This window comes from Lithobates pipiens, unplaced genomic scaffold, assembly GCF_037356315.1.
Source record: "Lithobates pipiens isolate NorthernLeopardFrog02 unplaced genomic scaffold, aLitPip1_a1.2 Scaffold_30, whole genome shotgun sequence".
NCBI classification, from domain to species: Eukaryota; Metazoa; Chordata; class Amphibia; order Anura; family Ranidae; genus Lithobates; species Lithobates pipiens.
In genome coordinates, this window is record NW_027507791.1 from 80,737,559 (window position 1) to 80,759,589 (window position 22,031).

At 44.6% G+C, this 22,031-nt stretch overlaps 1 protein-coding gene across 4 annotated transcripts in view; it reads right to left on the reverse strand.

Moving 5' to 3' along the window:
• The window catches only part of CEP170B (centrosomal protein 170B), a 160,564-nt gene that overhangs the window by 137,370 nt on the left and 1,163 nt on the right, over nucleotides 1-22,031 (reverse strand). The window lies entirely within an intron of this gene.

A 22,031-nucleotide genomic window follows, 5' to 3' on the forward strand; every position in this document is an offset into this window, starting at 1 on the left:
GACTCTCAGGCGAGTCTCAGGGGGCGCGCAGGCCGCTCGTAACCAGGACGACGTCAATAGACGTAGTCCTGAAAATGTAGGTCCGCGCTAATGCCGTCATTTGGCAATAGCGCGGATCTGAAGTGGTTAAATAAAAAAAATTTGATCTCCGAGTCTGATGATATTTACCACATTCACCCTTTCATAGTTCATACCATATATATCCTCTAATAGTATATACAGTATATCTCCTCTAATAGCATATACAGTATATCTCTTCTGTCTGTTGTTCTCAGAGTGGATTAGAGATTTTGCTTCCTAACCATATAGTTGGTTATTTATATTTACCACTGCATAGAGGATAAATTGCCTTTTCTTTAAACTTTACATAGTAACTAAATTATACACCATACTTTTTTTTTTAAGGTTATTAACCGATTAATCGAAACAATAATTGGTCAACTAATATATTATGAAAATAATCATTAGTTGCAGCCTTAGTTATGTATAGGGCTGCAACAGATCGTCACCGATCCGTGATCCGAACGGGTCACCCCGCTCGGATCAGCACACGCCGCTCCGCGGTCACGGCCTTAGGAAAGGCCGCGGCTTCGGCCTAGCTCCGAAGTGGCGGCCATCTTTCTACACCCAGGCCATTTACAATGTGATCGCTCCGTCAAATGGCGTAGCGATTACTTGTAAACAAACCGGCGTCATGTCATGACATCGGTTCCTCTCTCTGTACTGATCTGTACAGTGGAGGGGGAGAGATCGGATGGATGCAGCGCTGTGGGCTGCATTTGTAGTGCCCACAGCTCTGCTCTTTCACAGCCTACTCTGCAATACCCTGCCAATACCCAGCATTACTCAGCCAATATTACAGTGGGGGAGATTGTGGATATTACAGTGGGGACTATATGGCGGTGGAATTTTCACAGGTTTTTGCAAATTCAATTATTATTTGCTGATCCAAAAAATGATCCGATCTGTGACTCTGATCCGAGGAACGATCCCATCCGTGAGTTTTTTGATCCATTGCACCCCTAGTTATGTATATGGATTGGAATGCAGCAGTATTCTATGCTATGGACCCATTCACACCTCTACGTTTTGGTCTGTAGCACTGAGCAAAGCAGGAAAAGCTTCAGATGTAAACATCAACAATGTGTAGACAGCAGCGGCGCTGGGTGGTGAATGACTTCAGCCCTCATTCATTTTAAATGACTGAACTGCAATGTCATTCTGCACCTGCACTGCTGCAAATGCCTAGTGAATGAGACAGACAGCGGCAAAGGTGAAGAGTAACTGTACATAGTATGCACCTCTAAAGTGATTGTAAAGGGTCTTTTTTTTTTTAAATAATAAACAGGCTATACTTGCCTGCTCTGTGCAATGGTTTTGCACAAGGTAGCCCAGATCCTCCCCTTCTTGGGTCCATTGGCTGCGCTCCTGGCTCCTCCTCTTCTTGGTGTGCCACTATAGGAAGGTGCACACCTGTAGGCTCAATCTTGAGCCGAGGTGTCTGTGTCTATGGGCCCCGCCCCCCATTTACAGGATTTTATCGACAGCAGCAGGAACCAATGACTCCCGCTGTTGCCACTCTGTCCTGTGAAGAGGGAGAGAGCTGCTGCTCTCGGGCATAGAACTGGATCGGGCTCAGGTAAATATAAGGGGGAGCTGGCGCTGATCCTGTACACAGAAGGTTTGCAGAAAATGCATTAGGGTCCTTTCACACGGGGCGGATCAGTTCTGATCCTCCCCGTGGATGTCCGTTTGCTCAGCGGGGATCACTCCGCCGATCCCCGCTGAGCAGGGAGATGACAGGTCTGTCTCCGCACACTGTGCAGGGACGGACCTGTCACAGCGCCGCTCTCCCCTATGGGAGATCGGATGACGACGGACCGCAGTGCCCGTCGTCACCCGATCCGATCCGCAGACGGATGGAAAAATAGCTTTTTCCTCCGTCACACTTTTTCGGATCGGAGCGGGTCGGATGTCAGCGGACATGTCACCGCTGACATCCGACGCTCCATAGAGCTCTATGGAGCACCCGTTCAGGTCCGCCTGAAAAACTGACAGGCGGGCCTGAACGGGACGTTAGTGTGAAAGGGGCCTTAAGGTTCTGTCTTTAGAACCACTTTAACTCATACAGACAAAAATGCATATAAGTTGAGTTGCAATACAAACCAGTTGCTGGCAGCTTTTATATGGCCACGTGAATGAGGTCCTAATCCAAATGGTCAGAACCACAAAGATTCCTGAACCGTGAAGTTACGATTCCAGTCCAGTTGCTGGCTATCGATCTACATTCTAAACAGTTCACGTCAAAGGCCTTCACCTGAAGCTGTAGGAAGACTGATCTGATTTCACGTTCTGGCAAGGGGTTAGAAAAGCATCATTGTTATCCCACAAATGAGGGAGGGGAGAGTCAATTACCTGGAACAATACGATGACCAGACTTTCCCAGGTCCGGCTCGGTATATTTATCTCACACAGGAAACAGGATTATATTCTTTCAATGGGGATGATTAGAGAATAAAATAGGTCATTGATTCCTAGTTAAAGAGACATGTCTAAACAATAAACTAAACTGAAAACAATAGGGAATTCAACTAAGCAATTTCAAAACTTTTTTGGCATCATGGACTCTTTAAAAAGTCCCGTGTCTAATTCATGAAAGCTTTAAGCCTGGTACACACCACTAGTTTTTTTTTTTTTTTTCGTTCAAGCCATCGGCTTGTTTATTACAAGTACTTATATAGCACCGTCAATTTAAAGCAGTACTTTACATACTGTATTTATAACTTTATTAATGTGTTTTGCATTTACTTCAGTGGTTGCTGGGAGGCAGGGCCATCAGTGTCCTAGCAACCAATGACGAGAGCTGACTGATCACGGTGAGCAGAGTTTGATGGGGATGCCCAAAAGACTAGTTCCACATCATTTGTGCCTTTCTTGTGACTGAAGGCAAAGGCCAGTGGGTAGACTCCATAGCCATTATTGAGTTCAATCATGGATATGGAATCCACCGCTGACATCCATTATGAAATTACATAGGAGGCAGATCTGAAGGGTAACTAGTCGTAGCCCTTGTACACACGGTCGGAGATTCCGTCAGAATGTTTCCTATCGGACCGTTTTGTCGGATATTCCGACTGTGTGTGGTCTGCATCGGACTGTTTCCGTCGGAATATCCGACGGACCAATTTTTCCAACTTACCGGTAAAATTTTCCGACAAAATGCTCCGATCGGACATACTCCGATCATGTGTAGCCTACTCCGACGGACAAAGTGCCACGCATGCTCAGATCAAATTCCTAGACCAAAGCTATTGGCTACTAGCCTGAATGTAGTCCTGTCGTAACAAAATAACGTCATCACGTTATGTACAATCGGATTTTCTGACAACTTAGTCCGACCGTGTGTATGCAACATCACTTCCGGACCTCTTCCGAAATTAATCCGTCCGAATTACTCCGACGGATTTGGTTGTCGGAATCTCCGACCATGTGTCCAAGGGCTTAGAGTTCCCTATCAAGGTCTGTCCACCCAATAAAATCAACTCCACACCATTCCCCATAAAGGTCCGTCCATCCACCATACTGCTCCTAATCAAGGTCTGTCCACCCAAGAAAATCAACTCCACGCTACTCCCAATTAAAGAACAAGTCCAGCCTGAGCTTTTTAGGCTGGGCTTCTCCTAAGGGTCACAGGAGTGCTAATCATTTTGCACTTCTGTGACCAGTTTTCAGCAGAGAGCGGTCTGAAGTCCACTCTCCACTGACGTCGCTGTAATCAGTCGAGGCAGCGCGTCATCCTGACTTCCGAAGTCTGGATCCGCCAGCTGCCTTGACTGATTGCAGTCTCAGCGAGCCGCTGAGGCAGCTGCTCTCCACCCCTCCACATCTCAGCACTCCAATAAGTGTGGAGAAGCAGAGAGGAGAGCTGCTGACTGACAGGCAGCAGCTCTCTTCTCTGGGATCTGTGAGAACATCTGCAATGTTCAGTGGCTCGGTTCTCAGTGCAGAGACGCCGGGTTGACAGCTGCAGCATCGGTCTGATGCTGCATCCACCTAGGCAAGTAAAAATATCCCCCAAAAAAATAAAAACACATACTTCTCTTTTAAGGTCTGTTCACCCAACAAAATCAACTTCACTGTGTTCTCCATCAAGGTCCATCCACCTAACAAATTAACTCCATGCCGTTTTCCATCAAGGTCAGTCTACCCAACAAATCAACTCCATGCCTGCTGCTCCTGTTGGGTGTTGGGTAGAGACTAGATCTCCATCAGGCCTGCAGTAGGTGGTAGTATCTACTAGTGAATATGGAATCCCCCTCTGCCAATAACAAGCAAGCTGGACCTGATGGGAATCTAGTCTTTCAGAGTTTTTCATCAGGCTCTGCCTATCTATAACAAAACTCCATCTCTTTCTCTGTTTGATGTGCGCAGTGGTCCTGAGGAAGCTCAGTGTTACCAAATTACATTGTGAAGGAGGGTCTGCAATGGGCACTCCATCCTCACTACTGCTGCCCATCATGCCTCCATGGGGCAAATTCATACACCCGTTTCCAACAGACATATGAATCTGTCGCAAGCACCAACATTTGTCCTGTGGAGTCCTGACGGGATTGTAAAGAGTGTTGAAAACTACAAAATAAAACTACAGAAAATTCTGCCCCCAACATCTCTCAATGGTGCCAACAACTTTCCGTACCGGCACACATTGCACAAGCATGGTCTACTGTTATCACTGACAAGAAGTTCACAGCAATGATGCATATCCAAAGCTGGAGCGACTGCATACAGACAGAAAGTAGATGAAAACTGCCACAAGAGATCAGCAGCACTGATGAAAAAAATAAAGTGAACCATATTTTATTTTAAAAAGGCGCCGAATGAAAGCCCTGGTTTATCTTTTATAAAAAAAAACAATCAGAATTTGGATGTTAAAGTAAATAAGTCTCCGGTCATACTTTCATTACTGTTTGCAATATCTGCGCAAAATTCACAAAACACTATACACATAGGCACGAGATCATCGCCAATTTAGGACAATGGTTGGATCAGGGAAAGATCTTGTGGGAATAAATCGCTTGTCCTGGGAGAGGAACAATTCACACACATGGTCTCTGTACAGTTGAAGTGGCGGTGTAGCTGTCTGCACCAAAAGACCCAGTGCTTCCAAATGTGAAGTATCTAGGATGATTTATCCTACAAAAACTCAATTGTAAGGCATGGATTTTCTCAGACAATCACAACTGGTTCCCTAAAATTAAGACTGGGTTCTTTACACAGGGCATTAATCTACATGCCAATCTAGTGTAATTCTTAATACCTATGCCCATTTACTAATTTGTTATGCCATACATTAGCGTGATGTGCATTAAGTGAGCACATGTAACTGAATGGGTCGCCAACGGACTCCAACCTGATAAAAATTGGGCATGACTCTTTTTTTTGTAGTGCAACATTCTACCATGTGTTGTGGCATGCTGCAGTGCAGGTGCATTACCGTTGGGCAGTCATTCAAAATAATGGCACTGCAACACACGTTAGTAAGAGAAGTATGGCTAAAGCTTTTTTGGCTATACTTCTCTTGTGAATCATACGACAGCAAGCTATAGCTCATTATCAGCTGATGTGGCTGAGACGCTTTAGGCTCTGGAAAGATCCCGACAATTTTGTTAGGATGCACCCAGATGCCCCATTGACAGCTGGTTCAGCCTCTCAGTGTGCCGCTGAGAACCTGAGTTAGCTGCGCCCACCCTCTTCCCTGCCCAGCACTTGAGTGAGCACTGCAGAAGCAGAGCTGAGAGCGGAGACTGACATTTACCGCTCTCCACTGCGAGCAGACTGAACTGATCGATTAGCAATCAAGTGATTGCTCAGTTCTCAGTTTTAAAGCAGACATTGGATAGCTGCAGCATCAGCTCAAACCTGCAGCATAGAGGCCGAGCCTCTAGTGTCCTCATAAGAAGGGACTTCTTCTGGGGAGGTGGAGCGAGAAGCCCCGGCGGGGGACCCCAGAAGAAAACATGGTCACATTTTATACAAAAAACAGATATGGGAGCAACTGAGAAAAGGAGGACAGGATTAGGAACTACTGTTCCCATTGCAAAAACCGAATTGTGCACGCAGTCTTTAAAAGTATATAGACTATCCAGGGCAGCGAGGCCAGAGATAACACCACAAAGACCCACCGCATGCACACAACATAAACACATCCCCGCATGCGACAGGGTCAGCTGGCCGTTTCTCAAACTAATGCTTCAGCAGATAGGATTAGGACCCAGACTCTTAGCGATAATTACTCCAACTCGGCAGCGAAAGTTTCGGCGAGCGGTGAACACTTGGCAGCATTCCCCATCAATAACGAAACCAGACAAGGCTGCCCACTGTCGCTCCCCCCCTCCTTTTCGCCATCACCATAGAACATTTAGCCCAGGCAATACATAGTAACGAATCCATACATGGTATCCACACCCCCTCAGCCCACTGTAAGCTTTCCCTCTACACTGATGACCTATTACATTATGTGATACAACTGCACACCAGCATCCCCTCCTTTCTCCATGAACTAGCTCAATTCGGCTCCCATAGTAATTTTAAATTGAACATGACTAAAACGGAAGCCCTAAACATATCCCTATTCACCCACACCCTTTCACTTATCCAACAAAATATCCCCTTCCATTGGCAAACTAAATCAAATATCTGGGGTTTCCAAGGAATTTCAAAGATATCTATCCCCTAAACTTCAGCGTACAATACGATGATCTCTAGTCCCTAGAATCGTGGCACCACCTCAAACTACCATGGTTCGGATGTATAAAATGTACTTAAGATGGATATCCTTCCCAAACTATTATACCTGTTTCAGGCCCTCCCTATTGCACTCCCAACTTCCTTCTACCGCACATTACGACGGTCCCTGGCAATAAAATTCATATGGCTGCACCCCCCGATTACAACACAAAGTCCTATGCTCCCACAAACACACAGGCAGTCTCAGCCTCCCTGACTTTGAAATATATTCACGACTCTGCCATAATCTCCAGACTCCTGGAATGGTTCCCATGCCCAATGACCAAACCAACAACAATCGTATAACAAAACATGGCACAAGTGGACTTGCGTGCTCTGCTCTGGGGATACCACCTTAAACACCGCTCCATACCCATGCTTTCCCCATTGACCACAGCAGCGTTGTCACTGTGGTACTGCCGACATTCCATCTACGCCTTGTCTACCGATCCCAGCCCTCTAACATAATTTTTCGATAACCCAACATTCCCCGACCATGAAGCCTCTGGCCGAATATTAGGCTACGAGAGGACAGACTGGCCAACAGCATGCTCATTCGTCCACGCGACAACAGGCGGATTCCCAACCCCGGGTTTTAAGTCAATCCCCCTCAACCAGTTGGCTATCCAGGATATCCCTCAAAACCATCTCCTCAAACTTGCACTTATCTGGTCAAATACATAGGACCATAACAACCTTTGAGAAAATGTGTGGTCTCTCCCAGGTTCTCAGACACACCCTCTCTATAATTTACAAGGAAATCCTCTCCCACACGCACAGCGTCCCCCCTTTCACACAAAAGTGGTCCAGAGATTTGGACGTGGACATTTCTCCATTAGAGTTCCAGACCTTTTTCACATTCATTCATCCACAAATCCTCCAGCTTCACGCGGAGGAGAAAAACTATAAGCTACTCTCAAGGTGGTACAGAGTTCCGGTCTTGGTTCGCAGGATGTTTCCCAGTGCTTCTGATACCTGCTGGCGCGGTCAAAGAACATACCTTCATATCTGGTGGGAATGTGCTCGAGTTTACCCCTTCTGGAAAGGAATATTTGCGATTTATAATGAAATGTATGATGTCTCCATTGCCCTCTCCTCTAAAATAGCCCTATTGTCTATACTACCGGGATCAAATCCCAGAAAACCAGCCTCCTTAGATTTTTTTCTATCGGCAGCCCGACAGCTGATCACAAAATATCGGAAATCTGAGGTAACACCACCCCCCCCAGGTGTCTCAATCAGATGTTAATGCAGGAGATGTGTGCCAGAAAGGGAGACTGGATAAACACAAGAAAATGTGGTATGTTAGGTGCATTATTCTATATCAGATAGGCTACTGAATAGAATCACTAGAGGATGAGCGGCACAGCACCCTAGAATTAACGGCCAGAACAACACCGGTATAGAAGGTCCAGATGTCTTGATGACCACACACTGGTGAATGGCCTCCTAATCACCCAAGCTCATCCATATTGTGGAAAACAGCTACAGTCGCACTGAAAGTATAGCTATACCCTTCCCCCCACCCCACTTCCCCCTCTCCTACTTTACCCCCTCCTCCCCCACCTCAGGTTTATGTTTAACTCTGTATACCCAACTGCTTAGATACATTAAATGCTTAAGATATGGACTGCAAATACTACACTATGATACTTGCATTCCACAAATCAACTCTATGTACCGGGAGTGTTGTGGTGGCTTTCAACCACTACCATTTATACCACCTGTTTGTCTTTATTCTGTACCCCCAACTTTTTTTTTTTTTTTTTTATAAAGAAAAGCAAAAAGTTTAATAAAAAAATATTCAACCATAAAAGCGGAGTTCCAACTACATTTAATAAAAAAAAATAAAAATAAAATAAAAGTCATTAGTTGATGACATTGCTATTTAATACTCATGTTTTTGGGTGAATTTGTCCCCCAAATGTCACTTTTAATAGCCGAAATAAACATATACAATTGCTGGCTGTTGTCATTTTGCTTGTGGGCATTTGAAGCCCACAAGCATTTAGTTCCAGGATACTGTGCAGCTGAGCAACCAGCGTGCACTGACCCGTTCTCGCACATGCGCAGTAATGCGCCGTAGCGGCGCTGTAAAGTATACAGGTTGCCATAACAACAGGCGCTGGTGGAAGTGCAGCCCCATAGTTATGGCAACCTAGGGAAGTGACATCAGGAGCTGAGATGATGAAGGAGGCAGATTGAGGGAGCACATAGCAACAGGCATAAGAAAGTAAAAAAATAAATTAAAAAACATTTCTCCAAAATTTATTTTATTTTTTATTTATTTCATGCACATTAATGACTTTTTTTTTTTTTTTTTGGGTATTTGGATTTGTTGACCTTGTCCAGTTGAGCGTGTTGGTGTCTGTTACATATTTGTGTCTATTTCTCTTTTTATGTATTTTTTGTAATAAAGACGTATATTTTTAGATTATCTCTGCCTCATGTTGTGCCCAAGTCCTCTTTTCCTTTGAGAGAGATTTTACTCCCTTAATCCTTTCTATATTAATGTGATAGATCAACACCAAGTGGCACATAATTGTGAAGTTGAAGGAAAATGATAAATGGTTTTACATTTTTTTTTTTTTTTTTTTTATAAATATCTGAAAAGCGTGGCGTGCAATAAATTGCATTTAGTCCCCTTTACTCTGATACACATAACTAAAATCTAGTGGAACCAGCTGCCTTCAGAAGTCACCCAATTAGTAAATAGAGTCCACCTGTGTGTAATTTAATCTCAGTATAAAATACAGCTGTTCTGTGAAGCCCTCAGAGATTTGTTAGAGAACCTTAGTGAACACAAAGCATCATGAAAGCCAAGGAACACACCAGACAGGTCATAGGACAGGGATAAAATTTGTGGAGAAGTTTAAAGCAGGGTTAGGTTATAAAAAATAATCCCAAACTTTGAACATCTCATGGAGCACCGTTCAATCCCTCGTCTCAAAATGGAAAGAGAATGGCACAACTGCAAACCTACCAAGACATGGCCGTCCACCTAAACTGACAGGCCGGGCAAGGAGAGCATTAATCAGAGAAGCAGCCAAGAGGCCCATGGTAACTCTGGAGGAGCTTCAGAGATCCACAGCTCAGGTGGGAGAATGTGTCCACAGGACAACTATTAGTCGTGCTCTCCACAAATCTGGCCTTTATGGAAGAGTGGCAAGAAGAAAGCCATAAGAAGTCCTGTTTGCAGTCTGTGAGAAGCCATGTAGGGGACACAGCAACATGTGGAAGAAGGTGCTCCGGTTAGACGGCTAACACTGCAGATCACCTTACACACACACCATTCCCACCATGAAACATAGTGGTGGCAGCATCATGTTGTGGTGATTCTTTTCATCAGCAGGGACGTTGTTCAGAGTTGATGGGAAGATGGATGGAGAAAAATACAGGGCAATCTTAGAAGAAAACCTGATAGAGTCTGCAAAAGACTTGAGACTGGGGCGGAGGTTGACCTTCCAGCAGGAAAACAACCCTAAACATACAGCCAGAGCTACAATGGAATTGTTTAGATCAAAGCATATCCATGTGTTAAAATGGCCCAGTCAAAGTCCAGAGCCAAATCCAATTGAGAATCTGTGGCAAGACTTGAAAATTGCTGTTCACAGACACTCTCCATCCAATCTCACAGAGCTTGAGCAATTTTGCAAAGAAGAATCACTCTAGATGTGTAAACCTGGTAGAGACATCCCAAAAAGACATGCAGATGTAATTACAGTGAAAGGTAGTTCTACAAAGTATTGACACAGAGGGGCTAAATATAACTGCACCCCACACTTTTCACATATTTATTTGTAAAAAAAAAAAATTGAAAACCCATTTATCATTTTCCTTCCACTTCACAATTATGTGCCACTTTGTGTTGGTCTATCACATAAAATCCCAATAAGATACATTCACACTTTTGGTTGCAATGTGACAAAATGTGGAAAACAGGGTATAAATACTTTTTCAAGGCACTGCAAGATGCAGTTTTAAAGTGGAACCAAGGTCAATATACTTACCTCTCCAACATCCGAAGTCTGCAGGGTGTCCCTCTCCAACACCCTTTCTCCAAGTTCCAGACTTCAAGCATCTTCATTAGCTGGCATGGGATAACGCAACTCCTGTGCAAGCGCAGAAGTCAGCCATCCTGGCACACAGGGATCGTGCCAGCGATGAAACCCGAGCATGTGCAGCTCAATTCAAATGCCACAGAATGCTGAGAGCAGGCACACAGGTGTATTTAATCACAGAAGACAGGCTGTAGGTTTCTTCTGTGATAAATAGTTTGCCTGCTCGCAGATTTTGGAAAACTGCTGTCAGTTCCGCTTTAATGCCTCCCGATTGTCCACCTAAACAAGGGCAGCTGCTCAGGGTTGTACAGATGCCATGGAAAAAATTAAATGGCATGCTGTATCCAGCAGGCAGAGCTCCAATGAACACAACCCATTCAAGTGAATGGGGCCATGCCGCAACCGCCATAAATGCTTTAGCGGTGTGGTGGATTGACATTTTCAGCGTCAAAACAGGTGATGAGGAGGCGACATAGTGCCTGTCAAGAGTGTGCCTGACGAAGGGGTCCTGTGCGACTCCGAAACGCTGCACTTGTTTTTGTGATGCGATCTGTCTGCAATAAAAGCCATTGGACGGTGATTGTAGATCCATGTGTGCTGGCAAATGTAGACCCCCTTGATGTCTCCAGGATCCAGCTGGTAATCGCTGCAGTCCCCACCAATGATGAGCCTTGTTTTCCAGGAATGTGTGCGATAGGAATATAGACAAGACTACACTGCCCACCGAAACGCGACCCATCGCAGAGCGTTTTTCAAAGGGGCGGCTGCTGCGTGTATACAGCGGCCTATCGCGGAGGCAAGGGCTGCCGCACGTTTAGGGCTCATGTACACCACAGCTCAAAAAAAGCTTTTACAGGCATTTGAGCTTTTATTTCAGTTTGAAGAAGCTTGTATTTTTTGGGCTCTTTTGCAGGTTTTAAATTGAGCTTTTTTTGAGCATAAGCATTTTTTATTTTTTTTTCACAAACACTCCCCTAAGCTAATTTTTCCTATTTGTTTTCTGTTTTTGAGCTTTTTCATGCTCTTTTTCACACGCTTTTGCACTTTTTAGGCACTTAGGCATCTTTTCTGCTCGAAAGCTCCTCCTAACCGATATAGGTTGGCAGAAGGGCATATACAGGCAGATGAACGTACCTGTACGTTGCCCTTTAAGAGGTGACTTGCACGCGCCTGGCGAGAGCTCCGTGACCGTGGGTCCTGCGATCATCTCACAGGGAGGAGCTAATGTAAACAAGCATCTCCCCGTTCTGCCTAATGAAGCTGTCACTGATCACAGCTCCCTGTAATCGGGAGCGCTGATCAAATGACGTGTCACACACAGACCCTCCCCCCCACAGTTAGAAACACTCCCTAGGACATACTTAACCCCTACACTGCCACCTAGTGGTTAACCCCTTCACTGCCAGTGACATTTTTACAGTAATCAATGCAATTTTTTAGTAGGGATGCACCAAAATTTCGGCCGAAAATGCCCTTTTCGGCAATTTGCCGAAAGAGAAAAACGCCCGATAATGGAGCCGGAAATGGGGCGGGGCCAGGGTAGGGGGCAGGGCTCCGCCCCTGGTGCGCCCATCATGAAAAGATATATCATGCTATAGTGCAGGAGAGCCATCTCCACCACCTGTTTGATCACAGCGCGGGAACATCACAGCTTTCAGTTCAATAGCTGTGTGTTCCCGGCCACGCGCCGACACGTACAGCCCCTCCCCCTTGTCCGGGCACTTTGATAGACAGATCACCCATAGGATTGGACGGATGATCTGTCTATCAAAGTGCCCTGATGGCGCGCGGCCGGGAACACACAGATATTGAACTGAAAGCTGTGATGTTCCCCTGCTGTTATCAAACAGGCGACTCTCCTCTTCTCTTTACAGGTTAGCTGCTATGAGGGGACACACTGGCTGCTATGAGGGGACACACTGGCTGGCTGCATTGTATCAATTGTCTCATGTGTCATGTATCATGTGTGCAATTTCTGACCACCTCCTGTACCACGTCCCCAGTCTCCGACCACCTCCTGTACCACGTCCCCAGTCTCCGACCACCTCCTGTACCACGTCCCCAGTCTCCGACCACCACCTGTATAAAAATATTTTTTAAAAACAGTCATTTTCGGTATCGGTGCTGTTTCGGTATCGGTTTCGGCCTAGTGCATTTTTCATTTTCGGTATCGGCACCAAAAAACCCATTCGGTGCATCCCTATTTTTTAGCATTAATCGCTATATGCCAATGGTCCCAAAAATGTGTCAAAATTGTCCGATGTGTCCACCATAATGTCGCAGTCATGATTTCCGCCATTACTAGTAAAAAAATAAGTAAAAAATTATCAATAAAAATGCCATAAAACTATCCCCTATTTTGTAGACGCTATAACTTTTGCGCAAACCAACCGCTTATACAGTTTTTGTTTTTTTTTAACTAAAAATATGTAGAAGAATACGTATCGGTCTAAAGGACGTCGATTTTGTTTGGGAGCCACGTCGAATAACTGCGTAATTGTCAGTTAAAGCGACACAGTGCCAAATCGCAAAAAGTGCTCTGGTCAGGAAGGGGGTAAATTCTTCCGGGGCTGAAGCGGTTAAAAATGTTAGTCTGATGGGGGTCCTGCCTGTAAGAGCATATGCATGGAAACTCCTGAAAAATCCAAGGCGTGCATGGACACATTGGCCAAAATGGAGGAGGGGAGTTTCAGGGCAGAAAAAAAGCAGGAGCCGCTTCTTTGAGCAGCAGTGTGCATGAGCCCTATTAGCGATCTATCGCGGAATGCCTTTCAGAGGGGCGGCAAAGGCTGGCGTACGTATGAACAAACCTTGAAGATGTTTTTTTAATACATGCCAACATGGCCGATATATGACAACAAAAGCAAAACTGAGTGGTTGCCCATAGCAACTAAATAAATCCTTTTCTTTTCATCCTCCAGACAGGAGGAGGACAACTTCTGTTTCGTATTTTCTCCTGTTTCCATATATCAGCCCCAAGAATCCCACGATTGTATTTATTCCATTCTTAAAGCTGTTAGAATTCAGTGAAGTTCCTATGCTGCTTTTAGCTCCGGTTATAACAGGCCTCAGCAACCATTTTGGAAAAGGCTGCTAAGGCTCCGGGAATAAACAGTCCCTAATCTTCCTAACAACCGACACACACAAAGCATGTGCAGGAATTCCTGAGACAGACGCTGGGTACTCGCAGCCCTCCAGAGCTCCACAGGACATAATAATATGTTCCAGACCATCCCGGCCATCACCGCCATTACCACAGCATTTTATTGTAGTTCAACAGCCTTAAAAGGAAACCCCGAAAAAGAAATGCAGGATGCTGCTGCTGACCACTCCTGGTGAAAATGCTAGCTGCCTGGCTGTCCACTGGTAGGTAGTGGCCCCTTACCTTACTTATCTCCTTGCCGCAAGGTAAGGGGCCACTACCTACCAGTGTGTGTTTGCACGGAGATTGCACAATTTGCACAGTGAAACACTTGCACTTAAGAAGACTTTTGCACCTTATATATGAACTGAACACTTATATTTACTTATACTCATCTATATATAGAAAAATACCTTGATTTTTATACAAATATATTTAAGCATTTGAATTGATTTATTTTGTAAGGTATTCATTTATAGGCATTTGGACTGATTTACTTTGTAAAATATTTATTTATATATTGGCTGCTATTGCGGTATATTTGCTTATTTGCACAAGCCGGGTGTAAAGTACGCTGCTATATGCACTTTTGCACGTTATTAATTTATACACCTTTTGAATATATTATATACATTTATCTACCACTGGTTCACTCTTCACTTTATACGGATGTTTACACAAGCTTTATTTTTTACATTAGCAATTTAGAAATGTGGGTATTTCTGACATTTTTTTGCACTGGTTGTACAATATTGCTGTCACAGAGCACTTTTATGAGCATTATTGAGATTGGCATTTTAAGATTATTACATATCTGTATTTTTTTTTTTTTTTCGTTTCTTTGTATCTTTCTATATCTATTACTACTGGTGCCAGAGGAGAAGCACGGTAATATACTGCCCATATTGAGGATTGTCTGATTAGGTGATAGATGGTTGTGCGTTGTTGCGTGCTGGCTACTCATGTAAAATCATACAGGAGTGAGGGACAGCCAAGCAACTCCTCAAAAAGAGTCCTGCAATGGAAGCCTACATATTTAACCACTTGGGGTACCGCGCTATTGCCGAATGACGGCATTAGCGCGGACCTAGATTTCCAGGACTACGTCTATTGACGTCGTCCTGGTTACGAGCGGCCTGCGCGCCCCCTGAGGGGCGCGCGCGGCGCGCTCTGTGATCGGCGAGTCCGTGAGACTCGCCTGATCACCGATCCGTGTAAGGGGTCGATCCCGACCCCTTATCACGTGATCAGCTGTCAGCCAATGACAGCTGATCATGTGATAGAACGGAGCCGGTAATCGGCTATTATTCCTCCTCGCGCTGACAGCGCGAGGAGAGAAAAAAAAAGCCGATCACCGGCGGCCGTGATCGGGACATCAGTCCCGATCACGGCCATCAATACATGTGCCCACCTGCCTCCCGCAGTGCCATCCTGAAGTAAAATAAAAGAAAAAGTAAGTGCCCCCCGTCAGTGCCCCCTGTCAGTGCCCATAGTGCCCACAGTGCCAACCACAGTGCCACCCACAGTGCCACCCACAGTGCCACCCCACAGTGCCACCCACAGTGCCACCCAATCTGCCTCAAAGGTGCTGTCAGCGCGAGGAGAAAAAAAAAAAGCCGATCACCGGCGGCCGTGATCGGGACATCAGTCCCGATCACGGCCAGCAATGAAAGGCACCACATGCCACCTGCCAGTGCCCACCTGCCTCCCGCAGTGCCATCCTGAAAAACAACAAAGTAAAAGTGCCCCCCGTCTGTGCCCATAATGCCCACAGTGCCACCCCACAGTGCCACCCACAGTGCCACCCCACAGTGCCACCCACAGTGCCACCCACAGTGCCACCCACAGTGCCTCAAAGGTGCTGCACCCCAGTGCCGCCCATCAGTGCCCAGCAGTGCCGCCCATCAGTGCCCAGCAGTGCCGCCCATCAGTGCCCAGCAGTGCCACCTATCAGAGCCACCTATCAGTGCCACCTATCAGTGCCCATCAGTCCCATCTATCTGTGGTACCTATCAGTGCCCATCCGTGCCACTTATCCGTGCCACCCATCCGTGCCATCTTATCTGTGCCCATCTTTGCCCATCAGTGCCGCCTTATCTGTGCCCATCGGTGCCGCCTTATCTGTGCCTATTAGTGCCGCCTTAACTATGCCTATCAGTGCCCACCAGTGCAGCCTATCAGTGCCCACCAATGCAGCCTATCAGTGCCCACCAATGCAGCCCATCAGTGCCCACCAATGCAGCCTATCAGTGCCGCCTTATCAGCGCACTTCAATGAAGGAGAAAAATGACCCGTTTGCAAAATTTTATAACAAACTATTAAAACATGATTTTTTTTTTTTTTTTTTTTTGCATCTTTTTTTGTTTGTTTAGCAAAAAATAAAACTCTGAGCTGTAACTAAATACCACCAAAAGAAAGCTCTATTTGTGGGAAAGAAATGATAGAAATTTCATTTGGGTACAGTGTTGTATGACCGCGCAATTGTCATTCAAAGTGCATCAGCGCTGAAAGCTGAAAATTGGTCTGGGACTGAGGGGGGTTTAAGTGCCCAGTAAGCAAGTGGTTAAAGGGGGAAATTATTTGAGAAAAGCTGCAGCTGCTAGCTTCATCCTGAAAATGCAATTTATCTGGCTGCCTGGCAAGTCGATACTTTGCTTTTAATCAATTGTCAATTGCTGAACTTGAACAAACATTGTTGTACAACCAGCCTGTCCGGAGCCATCAGTGCTGCCGGATATAGCCAGCAGCATTGATCGATGTATTCTGATGGTGGGGAAGTCTCCTGCAGAAGTGATTCTCCTACTCTTATCGAGTGTGTGGATGGGGGAATTAGTTCATTTATTATTTAAAATGTATTAATGTAGTGGATGGTGTCAGTAATTCTTTATTATTTTTTATTTATGTATTTTTATTTTATTTCACAATGATTGGGGGTGGGGGTTAGTGGACAGTGTCAGTCATTTATTTTTTTATTATTTTCTTTAAATTGTTTTTTTCTATATTTTTTTCACAGTGCTTCTGGGGAAGGGGTGGGGAGTATGTGGCGGTGATGGTGTCAGTAGTTTTTTTTAATGCTATTTGGGGGAGGGGAAAGAAAAAGAAGGAGAAAGAAAAAAAAGAAGGAAAGGAAGAAAGGAAAGGAAAGGAAAGGAAAGGAAAAGGAAGGAAAGAAAGGAAGGAAGAATCCCCCCCCACAGTTAGAATCACTCACTAGGACACACTTAACCCCTACAGCACCACCTAGTGGTTAACCCCTTCACTGCCAGTCACATCTACACAGTAATCAATGCATTTTTAATTGCACTGATCGCTGTATAAATGTAAATGGTCCCAAATTCACACCAAAAAAGCGTCCGTTCTGTCCATCATAATGTCGCAGTCACAATAAAAAAAAAATAATAAATAATATAAAAAAATATAAAAAAAAATAACATAAATAAAAAAAACACTGATAAAACTATCTCCTATTTTGTAGACACTATAACTTTTACGCAAACCAATCAATAAACAAACACTTATTGTGATTTCTTTACCAAAAATACATAGAAGAATACGTATCATCTTAAACTGAGGAAAAAAAATGTTTATGTATATATTTTTTGGGGATATTTATTAGAGTAAAAAATGAGTTTTTTTCAAAATTGTCACTATTTTTTTGGGTTATAGCGCAAAAAATAAAAAAACGCAGAGGTGAGCAAATACCACCAAAAGAAAGCTCTATTTGTGGAAAAAAAAGGATGTCAATTTTGTTTGGCAGCCACGTCGCACGACCGCGCAAATTGCCAGTTAAAGCGATGCATTGCCGAATTGCAAAAAGTGCTCTGGTCTTTGGCCAGCCAAATGGTCCTGGGTTTAGTGGTTAAGGGCGGCTGTGTGCGGCACCCGTGGCTCTTGGGCATGCAATGGCTCATTGGTTAGCACTTCTGCCTTCCAACACTGGGTTCCTTGGTTCGAGTCCTATTAAATAAAGTGTCTGCATGGAGTATGCATGAGTTTTGTCCCATACTCCAAAGACACACTGGTAGGCTAATTGGCTTTAGCATATTCTGAGTGCGTCCAAGATGGCAGCCTCATCATCTGCCCATACAGCAGATAAAGTGTTCTGAGCCCCCAGGGAGAAAAGAGCTTAATATTAATTATTAATTTATCAACATGTATACCCATCAACAGCCATTAATTGTTATGGATGGCTATATGCAGCACCTGAAGCACCCAGGCAGGGAAATACACCCACATTTTATGCTGCTGTACGGCCCCAGAGGCCTATGGGCATGAGGCCTTATGATGTTCTGAACGATCGATGTCCGATTTAACAAAATGATAGAATCAGACACTGATTAAACAAGACAAAAATGGCAATGCTGAGCGATGGAGGAGAGGTAGTGACAGTTTTGATCAACCCAAGACTATCTGTTGTGGTGGACAAAAAAAAATAAAAATGGACCTACAGCTTCAATGGCGATCAATTGTAGGCGATTCACAAGGACATGAAAAAACGGCAATAGATCAATCCTGCATGAACTATTTTTTCCGCCCAAACTGATCATCTTGGGTCGATCAAAACCATCACTCAGCCATTTTTTGTCTCACTCAATTGATGTTTAATTGGATCATTTTGTTGAATCAGAAATTGATCGTTCCATTTAATCGCATCAGAAACGGCCGCCATTAGTCAAGTAAAAATCTGTAAAAATGTTCACATCTGTAAAATGTCTTTGTCCATTCTTCTAGCTTAGCGATTCTTAAACACTTGCCTATGGGGCACTTTTTACCCCCTTCCTGCCCAGGCCAATTTTTAGCTTTCAGCGCTCACACTTTAAATGACAAGTGCATGGTCATGCAAAATAACCCAGCGGTGATTAACCACTTCAATACCGTGCACTTTCATCCCCTTCCTACCCAGGCCAATTTTCAGCTTTCAACCCTGGCACACTTTGAATGACAATTGCACGGTCATGCAACACTGTACCCAAATGAAATTTTTAGCATTTTTTTTTCATACAAATAGAGCTTTCTTTTGGTGGTATTTAATCATCTGTTTTTTTTTTGCTAAACAAAAAGACCAACATTTTTTAAAAAACAAATACATTTAATAATAATTAATTTAATTAACATATACAAAGCAGCTGGCAATGTTTATTAACAACACTGCTCAGCCTGAAACCCTAAAATAAAAAGAAACATTGTTTCTTTTTTAATTGTTTCTTCATCTGCAGATCAAAGTGATGACCAAATGTCCCTCTGTTTAACTCCCTATCCTCCTCCATTTAATTATTTTTCCTGTTTTTTTTTTTTTACGTCTATTTTATAAAACGATAAACAATAAAACATTTTTTTTTTGTTTTACACATTTCACATTGAAAAAGTGCAAAATTAAAAAAAAAAAAATTACTTTTCAATGCTCTGTACCATTGTTGACAGCTGAAGTAAAAACAAGACAGTTGTGGTAGGTATCAGCAAGTACTAAAAAAAAAAAAAAAAAAAAAAAAAAAAAAGAAATGGTATTGGGGTATCCCTACTGATAGGCGACACCGATGAGGATGCACTAATTGGACTGCACTGATAATCAGAACACTGATTGTAGATGTCCCTTTACCAGAAGCTGGTTATTGCTCTGACAGCGTGACGAAAAGTAGCACCGATAAGCGGCTTCTGTTTACATATTGATCAGCTTTACCCATGGTAAAGGGCTGCTGTGATTAGCCATTTACCCCGGATTCAGCGATCACAGAGCGCGCTGCCCACGTGCTGCAGGATCACGGGAAAATGTCCTCCCTGTAAAGTAAGCCTGCGCTGTAACCGTCTAACCGTCATTCGCCTAGAGTGCGGGTGGGAAGTAGTTAACCTTTTTTTTTTTTTGACTCACAGATCCCCCTTTTAAGAATCTGATAAAAGCTATGGTCCCCACAATGATACAAATTCAAATCGGAACTAAAGTCCTGCTGTAAAAAACTGAGTAGGGAGGCTTTTATTGCAAAAGAAACATGCACTGTCTGTTCTGCAAAAAAATGCCCCTACTTGCCTGCTCACCGTCTTCTCCAGCACTGAGCTCATCTCACAGGCCCGGGCTAGTCTATGAACCCCATACACACATCAGTTTTTCCATCAGATTTACCAAAACCATATAATATGAGGTCAAACCTTAGGAGTTTCAATGTGTATACAATCAGACAGACCCTTACACTACATGGTTTTGGTAAATCTGAAGGAAAAACTCAGCAGAAAATCTGATAGTGTGTATGGGGCTTAATAGCACCAGGATTATCAGAGGCCCGAAGAAAATGCCAGCACTAGACAAGTAAGTATGGAGTCTGAAGTTCTGATTTAAATGATAATCACAGGCCAAGGACGAGTCAAGGGACGCTTAGACCCCTTTCACAAAGGGGTCTAAGCGGGCTTTTGCCGGCGTTACAGTGCTAAAAACAGCGCCTGCAAACCGACCTGAAATAGCCGCTGCTGTGTCTCCAATGTAAAAGCCCTGAGGGCCTTCACACTGCAGCGGTACGCTGAGAGGACGGTAAAAAAAAAGTACGGCTAGCAGCATCTTTGGAGCGGTGTGTATACCGCTCCTGCCCGTTGAAATCAATGGGGCAGTGTGGTTATACCGTCGGCAAAGCAATTTGGGGTGGTTTTAACCCTTTCGTGGCCGCTAGCGGGAGGTAAAACTCATCCCGCTAGCGGCTAAATACCGCTGCTAAAACGGTGTTCTGACAAAAACTGTCTGACCATCTGATAGTGTCCACCCCCGTACTGCGCAGGCGCAGCACGGAGGAGAAGGAGACTCCGAAAGTTTTTGAAGAAGAACGGCGCCTGCGCACTGAGTCCATTGAAGCTCCACCATCCAAGTGGACATACGGTAGCACTAAGACCCCTTTCACACGTTTTTTTCAGGCGTTTTTCAGGTGCTTTAGCGTTAAAAAAAAAAAAAAAGCGCCCGTAAAGCACTTGAAAAGAAGCCGCAACTGCAATCCCAATGTAAAAGCCCGAGAGCTTTCACACTGAGATCCCTTTCACACTGGGGTGTTCTTCAGGCGCTTTAGCGTTAAAAAAAAAAAGCGCCCGAAAGAAGCCGCAACTGCAATCCCAATGTAAAAGCCCAAATGCTTTCACACTGAGGCACTACACTGGCAGGGCGTCAAAAAAAGTCCAGCAAGCAGCTTCTTTGCAGCGCTTTTGGAGCGGTGAATACACCGCTCCTAAAGCTCCCCTTCCCATTGAAATCAATGGGAAGCACCTGCAAAACGCCTGAAAAGCGCTTTTCGCAGCAGCGTTTTGTGGCGGCTTTTAACCCTTTATTTGGCCACTAGCAGGGTTAAAAGCGGCCCAATAGCGCTCGAAAAATGCTGGTAAAGAGCTGCTAGTTTAAGTGGCGATTTACGAGCGTTTTTTGGGCGCTGACATTGTGAAAGGGCTCTTAAAGCACTTGGGCTTTCACATTGGGATTGCAGAAGAGGCTTCTTTCAAGCGCTTCACAGGTGCTTTTTTTAACGCTAAAGCGCCTGAAAAACGCTTCAGTGTGAAAGGGGTTATAGTAAGAGGGCTCCTTGCGGGCTCGCTTCGCTCACCAAGTTTCGGAGCATGGCCTCGCTTCTCTCGGCTATATTTTTTTCTAACTCTATGTCCACTTGGATGGTGGGGCTTGAACCTGGACTCACTGCGCAGGCGCCGTCCATCTTCGGAGACCTTATTCTTGTCCTCCGCACTACGCAAGCGCAGTACAGGGTGGACACTATCCGATGGGGGACAGTATTTGACATTACACTGGCACTAAAAATATTGCCGTTTTACCGCCGATGCCACTCCCTCCCCAGTGTGAAAGGGGCTTTATTGGTTGGGGCTATAAGCAGTGGCAGGGTACGTTTTCATTCATTTCTTGCGATGGAAAATCATTGATTGGGATGAGGTAGGGGGCTGCATAATGAATGTAAATGTTATTTTTTTTATCTGACCCTCATGGACCCCTAAGTGGTCAATGGACCCCAGGTTAAGATGCCCTGTTGTAGCTCAATTTTCAATCCCACCACGTACATTTGTTTACACGT